This window comes from Pristiophorus japonicus, chromosome 23 (assembly GCF_044704955.1).
Source record: "Pristiophorus japonicus isolate sPriJap1 chromosome 23, sPriJap1.hap1, whole genome shotgun sequence".
Classification (NCBI taxonomy): Eukaryota; Metazoa; Chordata; class Chondrichthyes; family Pristiophoridae; genus Pristiophorus; species Pristiophorus japonicus.
The window spans coordinates 28,852,585-28,875,724 of NC_091999.1; the positions used below are offsets into that span (position 1 = coordinate 28,852,585).

The 23,140-nt window shown below is 48.2% G+C and overlaps 1 pseudogene; it reads left to right on the forward strand.

The window, feature by feature from the left end:
• Positions 1-366: 366 nt before the first annotated feature.
• Positions 367-17,136, forward strand: LOC139235462 (Ig heavy chain C region-like; annotated as a pseudogene).
• Positions 17,137-23,140: the final 6,004 nt, after the last annotated feature.

Below are 23,140 nucleotides of genomic sequence, written 5' to 3' on the forward strand. Positions count from 1 at the left end.
TATAATACTTAGAATACTGTGCACAGTTCTAGTTTCCTTATCACATTTAGAATATTGTTTACAATTCTGGTTTCCATCTCATACTTAGAATACTGTGTAAAGTTCTGGTCTCCATATCGTACTTAGAATAGTATGCACAGCTCTGGTCTCCATATCACACTTAGAATACTGTGCATGGTTCTGATCCCCATATCGCACTTAGAATATTATGCACAGTTCTGGTCTGCATATTACACTGAGTATACTGTGCACAATTTTGCTCTCTGCAAATGCCAGGTTGGTGTGAATCTGACAGCAAAGAACTTGTTAAAATATAAGGACACTTTGCATTTCTTAATCATTTATTTTGCAAGCAATGTCAATAAAATGCCTTCTCGTGAACGTCGTGAACGGATCATTGTTCCTCCAATTGTTCTCCTCTTGCCATGTTCCACTGAACAAATCATCAGCAGCAGATATGCAAGCGCCATGTGTTCAATCATCGAATTAAGGCCAAAGTCACTGACCATGAATTGGCTGAAGAGTGGACAACTCCTGGATTCGGGCTTCATCACCTCTCCCGCCTTTGAGATGAACGGAAACGTTTTGACGGCCAGTCGGCTGACACTCCCCGCCAGGGAATGGTTCACCGGCTCGGTCGACACCTGCCAGGTCACTCATGAAGGGGGCACACAAAGCCGTAACTTCAGCAGATCTCAGGGTAAGAGGCACAATCCAGGGAGGTTCCAGACCATTCTGAGCGCTGATCTCAGTCAGGACTTTAATTGAAATTAGTAGAAACAGAGGAATATTCCTAATTCCCAATCATGCAGTTTGTGTATTCTTGCGATACAATTTTGACTTTATACAGCGCCTTCAGCGACCACAGACTGAACCAAAGCGCTTGCCAGGCAATGAATTAAGTTGTGAAATGTGGTCACAGTTGTAATGTACAAAGTGCGGCAGTCACCTAGTGCACAGCAAGCTCCCACAAACAGCAGTGTGATAACGACCATTTTTTTTGTTTAGTGTTATTTCTTGAGGGATTAATATTCACAGGCCACAAGGGAGAACTCCTCTGCTTTTCATTGAAATAATTCCAGGGGAACTTTTACCTCCACCTGAGAGGCTAGATGGATTCTTGGTTTAACACATGATCCGAAATACGGCACCTCCGACAATGCACCAGGCCCCCAGCACTGCACTGAGAGACTCTGCTTACATATTGTGATCAAATATCTGGAGTGGGACTTCAACCCACGATCTTCTGGTTCAGGATTCCTCATTGCTCAGGATTTATTAACCTCGCCAAAGAAGTTTTCCCCTTGCTCTGGTGTCAGGCAGTGAGTGACGTGTCCTTAGTCTAAGGTATATCCTGAGTTGGCTGATCATATACGCAACGGCAATAGGAGTCTGGAATCCTTTACTGCTAACTGTCCAGGAACCCACTGCAAGAATGGGCATCTACCCTATTCAGAGTACTGAGCCCAATTCTGGGCTCTGCACCTGAGGAAGGATATACGTGGAGGTGCTAAACTGCATGTTTACCCGAATTATACCGGGGCTAATAATGTAAAATGATCAGGTGGCGAGTATGGAACGTTAAGAGATGATCCAATTGACGTGTTTAAGTTGATAAATGGAATTGATCGAGTTGATATAGAAACATTGATTTAGTTTGATGGGAGAGTCCAGAACAAGTAGCAGAACCTTAACATTAGAGTTAGGCCGTGCACAGGTGATGTCAGAAAGGAATTTCTCAAAGGAAGAATAGTGCAAGTCGGGATTTCCCTCCCCAAAAGCTGCTGACACTTGCTTTCTATTGAAAAGTTGAAAACTGAGATTGATAGATTTTTGTTCGGCAAGGTTATCATGGGTTACATAGCCAAGGCGTGAAGATGGTGTTGAGTGTTGATCAGCCATGATCTAACTGGATGGCGGGACAGGATGGATGGGCTGAATGGCCTTCTCCTATTCCTATGTTGATATTAATGCCCTGAGGTCATAGTGCTTTCTGAATCTCTCTCACCAGACATGATAAATGTTCAGTAATTACAGATATTAACAAACTACCTCACCTCATTACAAATGATGCCCCACCACAAAAGATTCCTTGCAACTCCATTCTCCGGACCTTGCACTTCTCCTCTGACGTGGGATGTGACTGGTTCCTGCACATTTTCATCGCAACAAAAATAGCAGCAAAAGACTAGAAACTTAACTTTGCTTCCTGTTGTCCCATAAATCCTGCAATTAATTTGACACTGGTTTTGAACCAGTATAATGCTGGTGTCGACCTCTTGAACTTGGGGATATTCGGGCATCAGCTATTATACGCAGTGGAGATGCGTTTGGGTGCAAGAATCTATAGACGGGCGTAAAGGAGCAAGGGATTGCAGGGAGAGCGCCATTCAGTGCCTATCACAATTGTGTCCCAATGTATTCCCATTGTAGGCCAGGTATTTGCTTCACAGCCCATTACAGGTGGCTCTGGCTCAAATACACAGGAAATATTACAGACCTCCCAGAATCGTTGCCAATTCATTGCCCTTCCATAACGAAAGTGTTCAAGCAATAGCGAGAGGTTGATATCTCAAAAGTGAGTTATTCCCCTTGAAAGAGTTAAGGCTAATTATTGGTGTCCTGATTCTGAAGATGCGGCTTTTCCTTACTTTCATTCCTGTTTCGCAGTGGATGTCCCATGCAGCGATTAAAAATCACTCTTCGCCCACCGTCACTGGAACAGGTTTTACTGGAGGCCACGGTGACCTTAACGTACGTCGTGTCTGACGTTCCTTACGGGCTCACCGTGACCTGGACCCGAAAAAACGAGACTTTGAAATCAGAGATTGCCGTCCATCCCGGAGAGGATCCCAACAGTGTGATCAGCAACTTAAACATCTCGACAGAAGACTGGCTGAGTGGGGATAGGTTCTACTGCGTGGTGAGCCATCAGGATATGTCGACTCCTCTCAGAGATTCCATCCACAAGGAAAAGGGTGAGCGGGGAAATTGTTGCAATAATTGAGACACTGCGACAATTTCGATGCGTGTGCAAGGGCCAATTGATTATATAAAGTGTTTAATGGCTACTCTGATCATTCAGGTTGGTAAATCCACCAACTCAGCACTCTGGGACCTGACATTATGTATTTTAGGGGAAACTGGATAAGTCCATGAGCGAGAAAAAAATAGAAGGGTATATTATTAGGTTTAGATGAAGTGGGCTCGTAGGAGGCTTGTGTGGATCATAAACACCGGCATAGACCAGTTAGCCAAATCTCATCGTTCTGTGCATTAAATTCTTTGTCATTTTCCAGTCCAATGCTTCAAGATTTCAGAGAGAAAGATTACATTCCCTCGGATAAGGGATGGAAAACCAGAGAGGCAACAGAGGGGAAAAGGAAAAGCGTAAAAAATTAAACGCAGTGTCCATTTCTCTCACATCTAACCACCGGAAATTGGCTGAATTTAAATGAGGAAGGCGAGTTGTGGGCGTTGATCTCACAGGCCACCAGTGAAAACGGGAGGATTGGAAGCCGAGTGAGGAGGTCGCGGATCGCGGGGGGTGGGTTAGGCAGGGACCCTGGATTCAGGAGGTAGGTGTAAGGGCAATTACCACCTGGGAGCAGCAATCTCCACCTTGCTGTAACTGCTGAGATTTACAAAGTGTGTCAAACCGGACCAGCGACTGTTAAACACCAAATGGTGGTTAAAATAGAGGATTCAAGTCTCATTTAAATATATTACTGAAATATAATATTACAACCGGAAGTGAGCGAGTTGAGGTAGGGATTCTAATTTTTACCAATTTAACAACCACCACGCCCAAAATGCGCCCGCTGTATTGGGTTGAAATTCCCCCATTGTCTCTGGAACTAACCAGTTCATTGGCCTTTGTTGTAACTGTTCTACAGCGAAAGATCCGCGGGAAGCGGCCGTGTCTGTCCTCCTGCCCTCAGCAGAAGAAGTCTCTGCTCAGAGGTTGGTCAGCCTCACCTGCTTAGTGAGAGGTTTCCCCCCCGAGAGATCTTCATCAAATGGACCGTCAATGACAAGCCCGTGGATTCCGGCAACTCCATGAACACCGAGTTGATGGCGGAGAACGGCAGCAGCTCCTTCTTCATGTACAGCCTGCTATCCATTGCAGCCGAGGAGTGGGCGAGCGGCGCCTCTCACTCCTGTGTGGTGGGACATGAAGCGATCCCATTGATAATCACCAACAGAACCGTCAATAAATCCAGTGGTAAAGCATTTCCCTTGTTCTGATGGACACCTTCATAAGAACATAAGAACATAAGAATTAGTAACAGAAGTAGGGCATCTTGCATCTCGAGCCTGCTCCGCCATTCAACAAGATCATGGCTGATCTGGCCGTGGACTCAGCTCCACTTACCCGCCCGCTCCCCATAACCCTTAACTCCCTTATTGGTTAAAAATCTATCTTTCTGTGAATTGAATACATTCAATGAGCTATCCTCAATTCCTCCCCTTTGCAGTAAATTCCACAGATTCACAACTCTGTGGGAGAAGAAATTCCTTCTCAACTGAGTTTTAAATTGGCTCCCCCGTATTTTGAGGCTGGGCCCCCTAGTTCTAGTCTCCCCGACCAGTGGAAACAACCTCTCTGCCTCTATTTTGTCTATGCCTTTCATTGTTTTAAATGTTTCTATCGATCATCCCTCATCCTTCTGAATTTCAACGAGTAAAGACCCAGTCTACTCAGTCTATCATCATAAGGTAACCCTCTCATCTCCTGAATCAGCCTCGTGAATCGTCTCTGTACCCCCTCCAAAGCTAGTATATCCTTCCTTAAGTAAGGTGACCAAAACTGCACGCAGTACTCCAGGTGCGGCCTCACCAATACCCTATACAGTTGCAGAAGGACCTCCCTGCTATTGTACTCCATCTCTCTGGCAATGAAGGTCAACATTCCATTCGCCTTCCTGATTACCTGTTGCACCTGCAAACTAACATTAATTGCCGGTGCTTTTAGTGTCCCCCTCCCCTTTTATAGGGGGCACTTGGAAAAAAATATGTTTCTGTGCCCAAAAAACCCCCCCAAAAAATACCACAAAAAAATAAAAGGGCCTGTAAATGTGTGGTATTTCCCCCAGATCGGGGGGAGGTTACGGTTTAATGTTTTTTGTTTACTCCCAAAAAGAGTTTCATGCACAAGGACCAATGGTGGAGCTTTGGAGGCGTGGCCTATGCACTTGGAGCCTAGCTGCTGTGAGAGAAGAAACTCCCTGCTTTAGCTCCCGTCTGGAAGGCCTGGAGTGAGCCCTGAGACCAGCCCAGGAACTGGAGGAAGGAAGGGGCTTCATTACCATTCATCTAGAGTGAGAGGAGGAGAGCAGAAGACTGCAACACCTTCATTATTTCAACAAAGATTTGGAGAGAGGGGGGAAAAAGAACAACAACTTGCCAATGTGGAAGGAGGGAAAGACTTCTTCAGCCAAAGGTGGGTGTGTTTTGGTGCATTCACCAAAAAGACTTTGTTGTATCGGTGGGGGGAGGAAAGATGACCAATCGAGGGCCAGAACATCGCGGGGGGTGTGTGTGTGTGTGGAAGTGTATGTGGGGGTCTTGACTACAGCTAGGCCCACACACCACTGAAGCACCCCTCCCCCATTGCCTAGCCTGGGATAGCTGGAGCTACCAGGCTGAAGAAACTAAATCACCCTAATTAACATCGTTGGGAGTGTGTACCTGTGTGGCTCCAGCTGCCCCAGGTGAAGACATCTTCTGCCCCACCCGAAGTCAACCCCAAAGACTGTTTTGTTTGCCATCTGGGGAGTGCACCCACCCATTACTGTGAGGGGAGATCTGCCCTTGCAGCCTCCCTCTTTCCCACAACCCCTCACTCTATCTCTCTCTCTGTCTCTCCCCTCTCTCTCTGAGAGCCCTTCCTCCCAATTGGAAAAAAAAAAGACAAGAACAATTTAGACAACTGAGCAGAGGGAGCAAGGCCCCTCCCCAAATGCCAACTAGGGGAGAGGAGTGCCTCTTTCAGAGCTCCCGCTGTTAAATATTTAAACGAGGCCACTTAAGACAATTAAGGCATGTGACTTTGGGGTGGGTGTAGCCCTGAAAGGGACCCCGTGATGGCGACCCCATCCACGCCGGTGGCAGGGCCAGCTAGGACTTATGCGCAGGTGGCATCCACATCCACGGCACCTCCTGCGCCTCCTTCTGCCCTGCCACCATTCAGACTGATAACTAAAAAACACGGGGTCAAGGGCTACACTAAACCCGCAATGAGCATTGAGGAGTGCGTGCGGGCGATGGCTGGGGTAGTCGGCCCCTCGGCCATTGTCGAAGTCTCCAAGATGTCTGGGAAGGCCGTGTTCTTCCTGGGGTCAGAGCGGGCGATGTCCCTGGCCATTGAAAAGGGGCTCATGGTGGGCGGGGTGTTCCTGCCGGAGGACCCTCTCGAGGCCACCGCGCAGAGGGTCATCATTTCAAACGTCCCGCCCTTTGATCCCGCTGAGCTCCTCCTCCCTCATCTACACCAAATGGGGGAGGTAAGGTCGGGGATCAACCCTATACCGCTCGGCCTCAGGGAGAACAGCCTGCGCCATGTGTTCTCCTTCCGCCGCCAGCTCTTTGTCCGGCTGGCGCGGGAGGAGACGACGGAGGGCAATTTCAATGTGGTGCACGATTGGACTGCCTACCACGTCTTCTGGACGTCGAACGGCTTGCGGTGCCATGCCTGCAGTGATGTGGGGCACGTTCGCAAGAACTGCCCCGCCTCCAAAGCCGCCAAACCACCGAGGGTGGCCAAGGCTTGCGCCGCCGCCACCCCTCCCCCTAGTAGCGTCCACGTGCCGGGAGCCGTAGGTGCGCGGGCATCGTCGGAGGCCATTGTTTTCACGGCCTCCGGCGGGGGGGGAGGGACAGCGTCCGACCGGAAAGAAGGCACGGAAGAAGGCGAAACATCTAGAGGCGGGACCCCACAGTGCGCCAGACAATCTGTTTACCGCGCTCGGGCCAACCCCGTCACCGGCGAGCGCGGGATGCCCTGAGCCCGTGCCTGAGCCCTTGACCAGTATCACAGAGGCGCTCGGGCGCGGGCAAGAAAAGAAAAAGGGGGTGGGTGGAGCGGGAGGCCTCGGCAGACATGGAGGTCTCCCTGCCTCCACGCCCTCCCAGGAACAAAAGGAGGCGCCGCTCCAATGAGGCGGAGGGGGAACAACATCCCTCCGCGGAGGAGTCGGTGCCCGCCGCGTGTCCCGCGTCCCCCACCAGCGCCCCCAAATTGCGCTGCAGGCGTGAGGAATCTGTCCCCGGGGAGGGTGAGGCAGTCGAGGCTGCCCGGCCTCTGCCTCCCGGGGATGGTGTGAATGATCTGCCTGACGAGGGGGGCGACGGGCCAGCGGTGGAATGCGTAGCCGCCGGGTCGAGCGTCCCCGGGACTGAGGCAGGCGGGGCCGAACAGTCCGAACCTGAGCCCGCCCAGGTATTAATTATCTGCCCCCTAGAGTCGCTCGGCCCGGAAGAAACTGAAAATGGATTAATTTTAACGATTCTGTACACGCTGGGCCGGGGGGTGGCGGCGGGGAGGGGGAAGAACAACAACCTTCGCCACCTACTTTGGAGCTGGGGTACTTGGAGGACCTGGAACATTACTTTGACCAGGTCTCTCCGTGTTCCGCGGTTCCTGGGGCGGAGGAGGAAACCCTTCCGCTGTTGGTTCCCGACCCAGTACCAATTTTAAAAGAGCTCAGTGGGGACTCCTCTGCCGACGATCCTGGGGTGGGATTGGGGCAGAGCCAGGGCCAGATGGAGCGGCCGGGCCGTTTGCCATACCTCGTGCGGTCGACGAGCCGGCTGCTAGCGGCGACCTCCCGGAGGAGGACGGGGACTCGGTGGAGGACGCGGGTGAAGATCTCGAGTCCATCGCCAGTGAGGCGGTAGATCTCCTCGTGACCGCCGCTGAATCCCCCCTCATTCCCGTCGAGGAACTCCGGGACTTTTTGGTCCAGCGCCAGGGTCGCCGCAACCGAACCCATCTGGCCCGGGAAAGATGGTCTGAGCCGGGGCTGCTCATCGCTTCCGTCCGCGCCGCCGCTAAAACCATGGCCGTGGGCGGGCCCTTATCAAAGGCGCAAGGCCTTGAGCTGCGCCGGCTCAAAAGTTTCCTCACTGGGCTGCTGAAGGAGTGGAGGTCAACAAACGACTCCACTCCCACCCCCCACAATAGGTTAGGTAGAGGTTGCACTATGCTCTAGTCATGAAGATAACCATAGCCAGCCTCAACATCAACGGCAGCAGAGAGGCACGACGTAGATTTAACAATTTTTCGCTCCTGCAGGAGGGGAAATATGCAGCGTGCTTCCTGCAAGAAACCCACACCGTTCCGGGAGACGAAGCCACGTGGATCCTGGAATGGCAAGGAGAGGTCCGCATGAGCCACCTCACTGCCACTTCTAGTGGGGTGGCCATCTTGCTGGCCCCGCATTTTCAGCCGGAGATCTTGGGGGTCGAGGAGCCCGTGCCAGGCCGCTTGCTGCACGGAACGGTTCGCCTGGGGGCGTGCCGCTCCACCTCGTGAACGTGTACGACCCTCAGCCCGGCCCGCAGCAAACGCGCTTCTTCGAAGAGGTGTCCGCTCTTCTTGGCTCCGTCGACGTCGGCGACTGCATTGTCCTCGGGGGGGATTTTAACTGCACCCTCGAGGCCAGGGACCCCTCCGGTGCCCCGCAGAGCATGACGGCGATGGAGAAGTTGTGGGACCTGGTCGGGTCCTTCGACTTGGTGGACGTCTGGCGAAATCTCCACCCAGACTCCAGCGCCTTTACTTGGGTGAGGCCTGGAGTTGGATGGTCCACAGTCGACCGCCTTTACCTGTCTTGGGCGTACGTTTCCTGCGTCCCGGCAGCCTCCATGCGGCAGGTACCCTGTTTGGACCACCACCTGCTGCGGGCAGAGCTGGCTTCGCTCCGCGCGAGGACGGGGTCCGCGTACTGGCATTTTAACAACCAGCTGCTGGAGGACGTGCGGTTCCAGGACTCGTTCCGTCGTTTCTGGGCCGACTGGAGAAGGAAGCAGGGGGGCGTCCCCTCCTTGAGGCTATGGTGGGACGTGGGCAAGGCTCACGTCCGCGTCTTCTATCAAGAGTACGCGAGGGGGTCGACCAAGAGGCGGGCGGCCAGGGTCGGGCATCTAGAAAAGGAGGTGCTCGACCTGGAGCAAGTCGTCGGGGACCCGGCCCTGCGGACGGTGTACGAAGCGAAGAAGGACACGCTGAAGGACCTGCAGCTCGTAGGGTCCCGAGACGTGTTCGTGAGGTCACAGATCCAGTTCCTGCGGGATCTGGACCGCGGCTCCGCCTTTCTTCTACTCGCTGGAAAAAAGACAGAGTGTCCGTAAGCAGCTCTTGACGCTGCTGGCCGACGACGGCTCTCTCGTCTCGGATCCGGAGGACGTCAACAACAGGGCCATTGAATATTACGGGGCCCTGTTCTCTCTGGAGCCGTCCAGCGAAGAAGTGCATAGAGTTTTGTGGGAGGACCTGCCGAAGGTCAGCCCGGAGGGCGCCGAAAATCTGGAAGCTCCGCTAATCCTGGCGGAGCTGACCGGCGCCCTCGACCGGCTCTCGAGGGGAATATCCCCGGGTCTGGACGGGCTGACCGTGGAGTTCCACAGGGCGTTCTGGGAAGTCCTGGGGGGCGACTACGCGCGGGTCCTGTGGGAAAGTCTGGTGACCGGGGAGATGCCCCTCTGTTGGCGCAGGGCAGTCATTGTCCTGCTCCATAAGAAGGGCGATCTCCGCCTCCTTAATATCTGGCGCCCAGTATCCCTCCTCAGCACGGACTACATAATCATCGCCAGGGCGATGTCTGTTCGCCTTGGTGCCGTGCTGGACCACATGATCCAACCCGACCAGTCCTACACGGTCCCGGGCCGGACAATCCACGATAACATCCATCTGGTCCGGGACCTCATCCATTATTCCCCAGGAGGCTGGTCTGCCGGTCGCCTTCCTATCCCTCGACCAAGAGAAGGCGTTCGACAGGGTGAATGACGACTATCTGCTTGGAACTCTGCGCGCTTTCGGGTTTGGGATGCATTTCGTCGCCTGGATCCGACTTTTATACGCCGCCGCAGAGTGTCTGATTAATGTTAACGGGTCCTTGACGGCGCCCCTTCGCTTTGGGAGAGGGGTGCGCCAGGGATGCCCCATGTCCGGCCATTTATATGCCGTCTGCGTGCAGACTTTCCTGCGCCTCCTGCGGACGAGGTTGACGGGACTGGCTCTGCAAGGGCCGGGCGTGGAGGTCGTCCTCTCGGCTTACGCCGATGACGTGCTCCTCACGGTAGAGGATCCCGCTGACCTGCGGAGGATGTGTGAGTGCCAGGAGATTTACTCAGCCGCATCCTCCGCCAGAATCAACTGGGAGAAATGTTCCGGACTCCTGGTGGGTCAGTGGCGGGTGGACTCCCTGCCGGAGGAGCTCACGCCTTTTGCCTGGAGCACGACCCATCTCCTCAATCTGGGAGTCTACCTTAGCCCCGACGAGGAAGTGTGGGTGGCGAACTGGCAAGAGCTGGGGGCCAAGGTCGCCGCTCGCCTAGGGCGCTGGACAGGACTGCTCCGAGTGCTGTCCTGCAGGGGTCGAGCGCTAGTCATAAACCAGCTTGTGGCCGCCATGTTGTGGTACCGGCTGGTCACTTTGACCCCTCCACCTGAGTTTGTCGCCAAGATACAGAAGAAGCTGGTGGACTTCTTCTGGAACAACAGGAAGCACTGGGTCTCTGCCACGGTCTTGAGTCTCCCGCTTGGGGAGGGCGGTCAGTTGTTGGTGTGCGTCAGCGCCCAGCTCGCGACTTTCCATCTTCAGACCCTGCAGAGATACCTTTACGTTGACCCCCCTCCCAGGTGGTGTGCTCTGGCGATGTCTTTCTTCCGCCAGCAGCATGGCCGCAACTACGACACGCAGCTCCTGTTTGTGAGTGTGGGGGTCGTCAGGACCGCCCTCCGGGAGCTGCCTGTCTTTTACAAGGAACTCATCAGGGTCTGGAACAAAGTCTCCACCAAGCGGAGCTCTCCACCGGCTGGAGTGGCGGCCGTCCTGCAGGAGCCGCTGCTCGGGAATCCGTACCTCCACGACCGAGGTTTTAGGTGGCGATCGGATGAGCGTGCTTTGGCTGGTGAGGTGACCAGGGTCAGGGACCTGCTCGATGGCGGAGGAGCGGGTTGGATGGTGCCAGACACGCTGGCGCGGCGCCTAAATTCCGCCAACGTCCGCCGCGCGGCTGATGCCATCGAGTCGATAAAAACAGCTCTGGGCCCCGACACCATTAGGTGCATCGAGGAGGCTCAAGCACGCGGGGAGATCCCATCCGAACTGACCCCCGTCCGGACGGAATTCCTCATCGGCGCCAAACCCCGGAACCTCCCTCGGGGGCCGACGCCTCACAACTTGAGCCGCCTCGTGGAAATCCCCTCCGTGCCTTTCAGTTCTGCGCGGAGGGGTTTCCTGTACGGGCTGCTGCTGCACACTCTCAACTTTGCCATCCTTGCCTGCCGTCTGGACACGCCATGGCGTACCATCTTGCCGTCCAGAGGAGGCGGGGGTCCCCGATGGAGGGCACTCTACGCAGGGGTCCTCCCACTATTTGCCGGGGACTTGGCCTGGAGGGTGATGCACGGAGCAGTGCCGTGCAATAAATTTTTAAGCCGGTTCACGGGCTCCCAGGCCGCCTGCAATTTCTGCGGTCTGGAAGAGTCCGTGTTCCATGTTTTTATTGAGTGCACGAGGTTGCTGCCCCTGTTTTGTTATTTAAAGGAGCTGCTCCTGAAATTCTGGCTGCACTTCAGTCCCACACTCCTGATCTTCGGGCACCCTGTGCGGAGGGGAGCGGGTAGGTCCGAAGGCCTCCTCGTAGGACTGCTCCTGGGCACGGCCAAGGGGGCCCTCAGCCGGTCCAGGCAGCAGGCGATCGAGGGGGTCGTTCAGCCAGACTGCCTGCCTCTCTTCCGCGCATACATCCGGTCAAGGGTGTCCCTGGAGATGGAGCATGCGGTGTCCACCGGTACGCTCGTGGCCTTCTGCAAGAGATGGGCACCGGAGGGACTGGAGTGCATCATCACGCCCGGCAACCAAATTTTAACTTGATTTCATATTTTTAAGTTAATTTGTTTTAATTGCCGGTGCTTTTAGTGTCCCCCTCCCCTTTTATAGGGGGCACTTGGAGAAAAAATATATTTTTGTGCCAAAAATAAACCTTGTAAATGTTGGTGTTTCCCCCAGATCGGGGGGCACGGGTTAATGTTTTTTGTTTGCTCCTAAAAGAGTTTCATGCACAAGGACCCCCAGGTCCCTCTGCATCGCAGCATGTTATAATTTCTCCCCATTCAAACAATGTTCCCTTTTGCTGTTTTTTTTTCCCTCAAGATGCATGACCTCACACTTTCCGACATTGTATTCCATCTGCCAAATCTTAGCCCATTCTCTAACCAATCTAAATTTCTTTGCAGCCTCTCTGTGTCCTCTGCACAACCCGTTTTCCCACTAATCTTTGTGTCATCTGCAAATTTTGTTACACTATACTCTGTCCCCTCTTCCAGGTCATCTATATATATTGTAAACAGTTGTAGTCCCAGCCCCGATCCCTGTGGCACACCACTAACCACCGATTTCCAACCCAAAAAGGACCCATTTATCGCGATTCTCTGCTTTCTGTTTGCCAGCCAATTCTCTATCCATGCTAATACTTTTCCTCTGACTCCACGTGCCTTTATCTTCTGCAGTAACCTTTTGTGTGGCACCTAATCGAATGCCTTTTGAAAATCTGAATACAGCACCTCCATCGGTACACCTGTATCCACCATGCTCGTTATATCCTCAAAGAATTCCAGTAAATTAGTTAAACATGATTTCCCCTTCATGAATCCATGCTGCGTCTGCTTGATTGCACTATTCCAATCTAGATATCCCGCTCTTTCTTCCTTAATGATAGTTTCAAGCATTTTCCCCACTACAGATGTTAAACTAACCGGCCTTTAGTTACCTGCCTTTTGCCTGCCCTCTTTTTTAAACAGAGGTGTTACATTAGCTGCTTTCCAATCCGCTGGTACCTCCCCAGAGTCCAGAGAGTTTTGGTGGATTTTAACGAATGCATCTGCTATAACTTCTGCCATCTCTTTATCCCTGCGATGCATTTCATCAGGACCGGGGGACTTTTCTACCTTGAGTCCCATTAGCCTGTCCAGCACTACCCCCCTAGTGATAGTGATTGTCTCAAGGTCCTCCCTTCCCACATTCCTTTGACCAGCAATTTCTGGCATGGTTTTTGTGTCTTCCACTGTGAAGACCGAAGCAAAATAATTGTTTAAGCTCTCAGCAATTTCTACATTTCCCATTATTAAATCCCCTTTCTCATCTTCTAAGGGACCAACATTTACTTTAGTCACTCTTTTCCGTTTTACATATCGGTAAAAGCTTTTACTATCCGTTTTCATGTTTTGCGCAAGTTTACCTTTGTAATCTATCTTTCCTTCCTTTATTGCTTTCTTAGTCATTCTTGTCAATGAGAATGTCTCGATTGCATTTCAGTTCTTAAATAAAAAACAATAAAAGGCTTTTCTTCCATCGTGAGTTAAACACACAGCCACTCAATTAATTATGTTTCCTATTTTGGCCAATGTGAGGGCTGTTTATCTGAAGTAGGGTGTTTGCGGATCTCGGTCCCAAGGCTTGTACAGCCAGCGCTCCCAGCTCAGATACAGCATGAGTTAGGAACTGCGTGGAGTTCTCTCATTACAGGATTCCTGAAGGTAACTTCAGCTGAGAGGGAGTAAATGGTAATTTTAACTCACTATACCTCTCACACGCACCAGCGAGAGGAGAAAGGGAAACGTATAATTCATGTAACCCCCACTGCCACTCCCGCAGGGAGATGGGAAGTGAACCACTCTCTTTTTAATGCACTAAGTTGCCATCGTACATTCTAACCCATGATCTAAAAATTTTAAATTTGCCATATGAGTATTATATTCTGAAATAACTATTTATTCCACATAATATTTTTAAATAGGCTTGGGGGTGCAACAGTCCCTGTTAATTGTAAACTAACATGTAGAATTCTAATGGGCCATGTCTAAACTGGTGACTGAATCCTCTCCGAGTTTCTCACAGTTGTGTCCCTGATGTTGCTGAAGCCCATCGGTTGAATTGTTGCATTCGTTCGGCTGATATCACATTGCGCCTCACACAGAACACATTTACACAGAGCGGAGGAGAATACATGTGAAAGTGAGTTTGTGTGTGTTCACATGTAAGTGTTTTGATGATTTTGTATATGTTTGTGTTTTTGTGTAAGTGCACAATTACACATGAACGCACAAAGACTTACATATGAAGACATACTAACAACCTGAAACATAATATTATACATAACTAGAATCTAATGAAAACCACCATTGTCAAATCCAGTTATTGGTACTCTCTGAAACTTTGAACAAAACAATAATACACGTCAATCGAAACGTACACTAACACAACGGAATCTTTTACGCACTTACACAAGCATAGACACACATATCAATCCAGACACACACTTACAAAAAACACACTTACACACATTTACAAACATATCAACACATACATCAATCTACACACACATTTACACAAAGCACACACACACTTACACACACATAAACACACACATTATTCCACGCACACACACTTACACAAAACACATTTATACACACTTACACACACATAAACACACACATCTACCCACACACACACTTGCAAAAACACACTTACACACACATCAATCCACACACACACTTACACAAAACACAGAAACAGACTTACACACAGGTAAATACACACGTCAATCCACACACAGACTTGCACAAAACACACACACACTCGTAAACAAATGCATCAAATCAAATACAGATTTACACAAAACACACACACACAAACACTCACCAAACATGAACAACATTGAGACATAACCATACACTTATTGGAAAACACATACCTCAACACACTTACACAAGCATGGACATGCCTATAAATCCAAACACAAACTAACACAAAACACACACACACACACACTTACATGTGAACACAATGTTACACGAAAACTCACACACACTTACACCTCAACATAAACAAACATTTCGACATAACCACACATATACATTTACAAACATGAACAAAGCAAAATTTTAAAATTGAGTCATTATTATTTTATCCATTTTTGTAACTGCTGATAAAGCTTCATTTAGAAATAGAAAGATCAAGGCCAAAATTATTAATCAATAACATAAAGGTATACATTGCGTACCAGTTCTAGTCATATTTTTGTAAAGCCAAGCTCAGTAATGAATTCTGTGTGACCATGGTCTGTATAATTGTTCTCAGAGAACTGATTCCTGCCACAGAGAGGGAGGGAGATAGAGATAACATGGAAAGTCAAAGGCAGTAGATAATATGATCTACTGTAAGGCTACAACAGCTGTAAATTTTCACAGCTTTTGAATGGGAGAAAAATGGTATAAAGTAACAGCTCTTCTACTCAGAAGGCAGTGCGAATCAAGCGAACAGGAGATAAGGAGTCGGCACCACGGTCAGCTCGAGAGGACGCTATCGAGAATTAGGCTGAGACTATAATTTGTTAAGTATTACTTTTGTAACAGAATGTAATTTACTTGATAAAACACTGTTTTTACTCACTATACCTGTATTAAAAGTATTTGGTATGATGTGAACAAGAGTCTCCCAGTTTGAATTAAGTATATACCCTGGAAATAGCTGAATTGCTATAGTTAGCAAAGCGGCAAAAAGCTGCTCATTGGTTAAAAACTACATCTGGCGACCACGAAGGAACAAAACAAAGAGATATTGAACAAAATGCAATATACTCAATAATCAAGTTAATTGGGAACTCTTTTAATTTTTTCTGTCTATTTGAAAACAAGTTCTTGTGTGTCACCAGCAGATGCAAGGCAGATCAAATCTTGTGTAAGGTTGATTTACGTCAACTGCTAGTGACTGTTATCTTCATTAAGGAAGCTTACTTAAAAATATTTAATTTTCAGATGCCGGAGGAGTGTCTCTTGGAAGAGTATCAGAAAAAGTTAGAAAAAATATGTGACAAAACGCAAGTGCAGACACTGTTGCTAGATTGCCTAGGGAAGAATCCGAATGTATCCCTTAAGGATACGGTCACTTTTATTGATGAACAGATTAAAGCTAAGAAATGGAAGCTGGGTAAGGCGATGAGTCTAGTCACCTGTGCAGCTTCGTACTTCGCAGGACGTCAATCAAAGGTCAAGAAAGAATTAGGGGATAAAATATCAGAACTGGAAAAAAGAATTCGGCTAAGAATGAAGAATTGCAGAAAATAGATTCAGACATTAAACAGAAAATTGTGAATTTGCAGAGTCAATTTGCCTCAGCTACTGCAGTAATGCAACAGCAGAGTATCAATGCAATTCACGTAGGGGCTGCAATGTAAACAATTAGGAAATCTTGAGATTTAAAAAGAAGATCTAAGCAGAGAGAATAAACGTCTCACCAAACAATTAGAGGACTCATGGGGAACAATGATGGAGGCTTTGCATCGACCCCTTCAAGGGATAAATTATAAGGTTGCAAATAGGAGCTCAGAATTATGATGAAGGTCTTGAACTTATAATTGCTACGTAGGTAACACTTGCTTATGTAGGTACAGCGCAAATGTATAACGCATTGAACTGAATCCGTAATCTCTGTAATACTTAAACAGCCGGTCAGCAGTTTTTTTACGTCCATGAGGAAGAGATAAATAAGCAAGTACAGCCACTCTAACCGTCGGATAGACTGGGGTAGAGGGAAAAATGGAACAAAACAATGATGAGAGATGGACTGTTGCATTTACCACTCAGAGACCGTCGGATAAGAGTCGACAAATCAATGTAACTCCGCTGATATCAATAGACCTATCGATGATTTTGCAGGAGGACAGCTCCTCTCCAAAACCTGTATAAGTTATGCTTGAAAACTCTTGTATTTCGGAGGTTCCACGACTGAACCTTCCCTTGTAATTGCTCGTAATAAAAGCGAGTTGATCCTGGGATTTCGTGTGTTCACTTCCGTGGTCGTTATACAGTGGGAGAAAGGTGAGGTGTCGATGAACTATATCAGTTAGTCCACGTGGAAGAAGAGAAGCCTCCTTTTTAAACCCAACATTTGGCGTCATGAACCGGATGCAGACCTTCCGACCTGGATCACGTGACTGCTAAATGGTAGTGAGCATGTTTTTTACCACATGCAGCTGTAGCATTTACGGGGAAGGAACTAATTTGTATGAAGAATTTGAAGGGGTCAGCTGTCGGACAACTTATAACAAACCACAGATGGTTGAAAACCAAGGGTGGGATAGGTGTATGCCTGAGAAAGAAGGAATGCAACCGCATGGGGAGTGGACCCCAGCGATCGTTATGGGAAATATAAGGTGTATGTCCTGAAGCATGACGTGGTAATCACACAGTGAAGCTGGTATTGATCGTGTGCGGTGCAAACAAGAAGGAATACAACCTAAACCGTGGGGTGGGACCCCAGGATCCTAGGAAAACTGGCCAGTGGGATAAAATGCGAGCTGAGATAAATGGAAAATTAATAAAAGAAAAGAAAAATGTTGGATATCAAATTGAATTTACAAAGGACAGTCTGTTTTTATCAAAAGATAGAAATTTGACCTTGAAAGCTGCAGAGAAACAAAGATGTTGAGCAAAATGGACTGGAGGAAGATCATCAAAATACAAAACCTAATTTGAAGAAACGAGATTTAAATTGGCTGTGAAAAGGATATTGGTTGAAATATAAAAACTTATGAGTTAAACGCGACAACACTTTGTGCCGAGGAAGAGAAACAAAGATGTTTAACTATGGACTGAAGTAAGGTCATCAAAAAATTATTAAGTTCAGATTCAAAAGGGGGAAACGATCTAAGCTATGTGAACTCAGCACAGAAAGAAAAAACTGGGAATTACAGGATTCTTAAAAAGATGGACTGGCACCGAAGTTTAGATTTTGTGCCGAGAGAAAATAAAACACAAGATTTGCTCAGTGAACGGGACCATAAAAAAACAAAATGCTGGAATGTATATAGCTTGCGTGGAAATTGGATTTCTGTAAACAAAATAGCTATTAAAATGTGTGGTCTCGCTTTAAATCAATGAAAAACTCGTTGGCACGTATTTGAATTGGGTGTGTAGAGAAATTGGAGTTTAATCTAAAATGCTGCCTTTCCCGCTGAGAAAGTTTTATTTTGACAACTTTACCAATAATTTCTGCTATTTTAACGGATTCCTAATTTCTTATCAAGCTTTGAAAGCACAAAGACTTGGGGTAATATTTTCAGATGGATACCCGAAGTCACGTAATGACGCCAGACCTTCTTACAAACCTGTAGTGGAGTTAACCCTTTCCATTGAAAGATATTTTATACTGGACATTATTAGTTTGGATTTCTTAATAAAAGAAAAAAGACTCACCTGACAGACAGAAGAAATGTGGGGATATTCAGAATGAAAACAAAACGAAGAAAGCCTATGTAATAATACTCACCTGCTACAGAGGACACATAGATACTTAAACACATCAAATTCAAGAGTTAGAAGCTAAGATAAATAAGCTGGCAGAGAAAAAGACAGGACCAGATAGATAGTGCAGAGCACAGCCACAGCACCATCACCTACGGTAATAGAGATAATGTACCCCAAGTTGGGTAAGTGCAGTCCACAACCCCAACCTAACAGTCAATCAGACAGGGATAATGAGTTTGGAGTAGAGGTGGCCCCGGCACATGATAATGGCTATTTATCAGTGGCACTGATACGCACGACCACCATTCGCTCCAGCGGATGTAGAGCAGCCCACATTGCCATATAGGAGGTGCCCCTCAGCCCACAGGAGACAAATTCTATTGAATAAGTTACCACCCGCTAAAGCAAAATAGTAGAGATACAGAACTCTGACAAAAGACTGGAGTAGAATACTGTGACTCAAAAGGCAGGGAAAAGGTTTGGGGAGTACGGGGAACGAAAGTGGATTGAATACAAAAACCACTCTGGGGCTGATGACCGCAACAGAAATGATGCAGCATTCTTGAAAATGTTTAAGGATGGACTAGGAAAGGCACATCAAAAGATAATTAAGTGAGTATTTAAGACAGGAGATGATTATGATAAAACTTTGGAATGGGCAGAACATGTAGAGTGGTTAAAGTTAGAACAAGGGATAAATGAGCAAAAATAGCAGCAACAGCGTTAGCAGCAGAGACGAAGGAGGAAGAGACAGACTCCCGCGCAGCTCCACTGATATGTTTAAACTGCAATCAGGAAGGTAACTTCAGTAGGGATTGCCTGCAGAAAAGCAGACGTTACAGCAATTCTAAAGGGACATGTCAAAATTGTGGTAAACTTGGACATTTGGCCAAAGATTGCTGGAGTTATGAGGAAGGCGCTGGATGGCGAGACCACAACAGGCAAAGAAGGGAATACCATTAACCAGGGAAGATCTGATGGACATGCTCAGACAGGTACCAGCACCACTGGTACCACTGCCACCACAGCCCCAACCCGAGAACACCCAATAACCAACTTAGATTTGCCCCTGACCCATAGGACCATCAACATACAAGGAGAGAGTGGGGGATATCAGAAAGCGACCCGAAGTGAGATGGTGTTGTCGAAGTACAGGGGTAATGCTACCTGCTCAGTTTTGGTGCTGTCAGAATACAGAAGACAACATAAAGAAGGCATACAGAAGGCAGCGATACATTAAGGGAGATAGGGGTACTGATAGCTCTTCAGCGTAATCGGATAATTTTGGGAGATAAGCACGAAACCGAATTAAGTTCGAAAACCCGGGACACCAGCAGCAACGAGTGGTAGGAACAACCATAATCCAACCCGAGTGGGAAACAAAGCGTGTATGGGCTAGCGTGTGCCAATTATACCCGACTCTGTGGGCACAATGCAAACAAGATTATGGATTAGCAGAGATATCACCCATCAAAATTCCTGGACCCGAACACAAAGCTCACCGACAGTTCCAATTAACACCAGAAGCTGAGGAAGCGGGCTGTTAGATAGTGCATGAATTAGAGGAGCAAAGTATATTGAAACATGTAATAGCCTCCATTAATTCACCTGTGTGGCTGATGAGGAAACCCGACAGGTCTTACCGATTGACTATCGATTACACCACCTTGAATAAGGTGACTTCCGGAGAACACCCAATATTGGCAAGTCCAGCCACAATTTTTAATGGCCTGGATCCAGATCATAAGATATTCACCATGCTGGATATAGTGAATGGAACTTGGACTATTCCCTTAGCCAAAGAGTCTCAAGGAAAATTTGTCTTCAAGGTAAATGGATAACAAAACACATGGGCGAAGGTACCACTGGGATTCAATAACAGCTGGAGCATCTTTCATCGAATATTGTCAGGAGAAAGAAGGAGCGAAGTAACATATCTGGGATACATAATATCGTAAGGGAAGAGACAGATGCCCGAGGACAGTAAGGAACAATTCAATCAATCCCCAGATCAGGAACCGTGAAAGGGGTCAGGCAGGTACTCGGGCTATTCAACTACTGCAGAAATGTTATTCCCGAATATGCCAAGATGACCTAACCTATTCAGAAACAGGTCAAAGGATGGGAACCCTCCTAAGAGCCAGTAAACTGGGGTCCAGATCAAGAAACTGCATGTGTGCGGTTAAAACAAACTCTCACAAGTGCTCCAGCCCTGGGACTACCAGACCAGAATAGGCCCTTTCACGTCTATACCTACCATATTAACCATCATTATAACGCGGTGGTGATTCAATTACATGGAGACAGGCATAGACCAGTGGCATATTACTCAGATAAACCGCAACCTATAGCTGCAGGACTGTCCAGGTGCGTTGCTGCCCACGACTGTGCGGCTTGGGCCATCAGATTTAACGAACCAATAATAATGTCAGGGTGCATTATTCTACAAACCCAGCGTACCTCAGTAGAATTACTTAAAACTGGAAGGCTAAAAATGTATTCGATGCACAAATGGCGAGGTGGTAAATAATGTTCTCCCCTCTCCTCTCCCGCCACCCCCCACCCCCCGCCCCGCCCCACTCAACGGGACGGTAACAATAATAAAAGACGCCTGCAGGGTGGATCATTACAAAGGGAGAGGAGCATCATTGTAGCACAACAGAAGATGAGGGAAGTAGTCAGGCAAGTGAAACCCTGCTTGAGGAGGCAGACATGGATCGAAATGTAGAAGAGTTTCGGCGCTATATCAATGGGACACCACAGACTGGATGGGTCGTGGTAGATAGCAGCGGTCAGGTCAAAGGGGAAGGACGGTTAGTAGAGAATCTATCAGCTCAAGTGGTTGAACTAGTGGTTCTCACTGAGGCTCTGAGGCTTGCGAGGGGAAAATGAGTAAATATCTATACAGACAGTCGATATGCTTTCGGAGTAGAGCATGATTATATGATAGCCTGGAGCAGACGGTGATACACGACCTCAGGAGGAGGACCGATTAAACATGAAGAGATTGGGAAACATCTAGTGGAAGCCTCCTTCCTACCCCAGGAGTGTGCGATAATAAAGATCAAAGCACACGTAAAAAATAATGATCAGTATGAACAGGGGAATGCATGGACAGATGAAGCAGCCAAGCGAGTGGCAGGTACACTGGCCGGGGAAGCCCAAGGCGGAGCATGTACAATTGGGCCTGAGGAAGTAAATATGCTTGAGGTACAGGGAGAGGCCACTCCGCAGGAACAGGAGGAGTGGAAGCAGAGAGGGCCAAACAAGGGACCGACGGGATATGGAGAAAAGATGGGAATGTGGTGGCCCCGGAATGCATCCACGGGAGCCTATTAAATTTATACCACGGGTATGTGCATACAGGTAGAACCAACATGATAAACTTGATGTCCAGATGCTGGTGATGGATTTAGAGAACGACACTAAGAAACAGAAGTTCCAAACACCCCAAATAGGCAGTCAAGAGATTACCCCAGAGAGGTTCGGGATCGCATCCAAATGGATCGGCCTCTATCACGTAATCATGGTAAGTTATGGTACTTATAAGGAGTATCGGCAAGTGGAAACACTGGATCCAGTTAAAAAAGCATGGTCACTAACTAACCAGTGACGACTGGAAAATATTGCTTTTTGCAGGACTCAAGAGCTCGTGGAAATAACGTGGAGTAACGCAGCCTCATATCAGGGACAACAGACTGAGGGATGGCAAGGCCTGTATTACAGGGACTTGGGCGACATTAGTTTAATAAAACATCAAAAACACTGATGGTGACGGACGGAACAACAGTAGAGTTAAATAACGGGCATAAAACAACGTAACAAGGAAACGAAACAACATTGGGGATGTGTCAATAATACGGGACCATAATTAGTGGGAATAAGACCGCGGTGTGTTTTATAATCAGGAGGGTCAAACATACTGCACCCGGGGAAGGGGGTGCAGATTTCACTAAAATCTATGAATGGTGGTGGAGGGATATCTCCAGAGATAGACCCACCAACACGGCCCCATCCACTAGTTTAGCAACAGTGAGCATTACCAGGACCTCGACCATCACACCCCTAGCGCCACAAACCTGTCCAACTGTGAACACTGGGGCAAAAGAGAAATTGCTATGGCAGACCAAGGATAAGATACACTTCAGGGTACGTCAGCGAATAATTACTGTATTCGTAAATTTAAACAATATAACTAACACCAACACCTGCAGGTTAAACAGTATAAGCCTGTATAGAAACCTGACCCTGCGAGCACTTAAAGGCCCTCAATCAAAAGCCATGAAATTTATTGTCGAAAGAGGGTCAGGTAAAAAACGGGACAGGGGAAAAAGAGGGATGCTAGAAATGGTACACGGTGGGATACAATGCGGGAGTTGGAACACTATCGAGCCAGACACGATAGATGATCGAGTTAACGCCCAAACACAAACCTTACAGGGATTGCTGGAAAGGGATGAGGATCATGAAAAGTTACAGACACAACTCGGTAATGGCGCAGAAAGGGAATTATTAAAGTGGCCCACACATTGCGAGATCACGCCAGAACTAAAAATGAAAAGAGCAGAAACGAACTTAAGTAAAACCATACAGACAGAACTATTA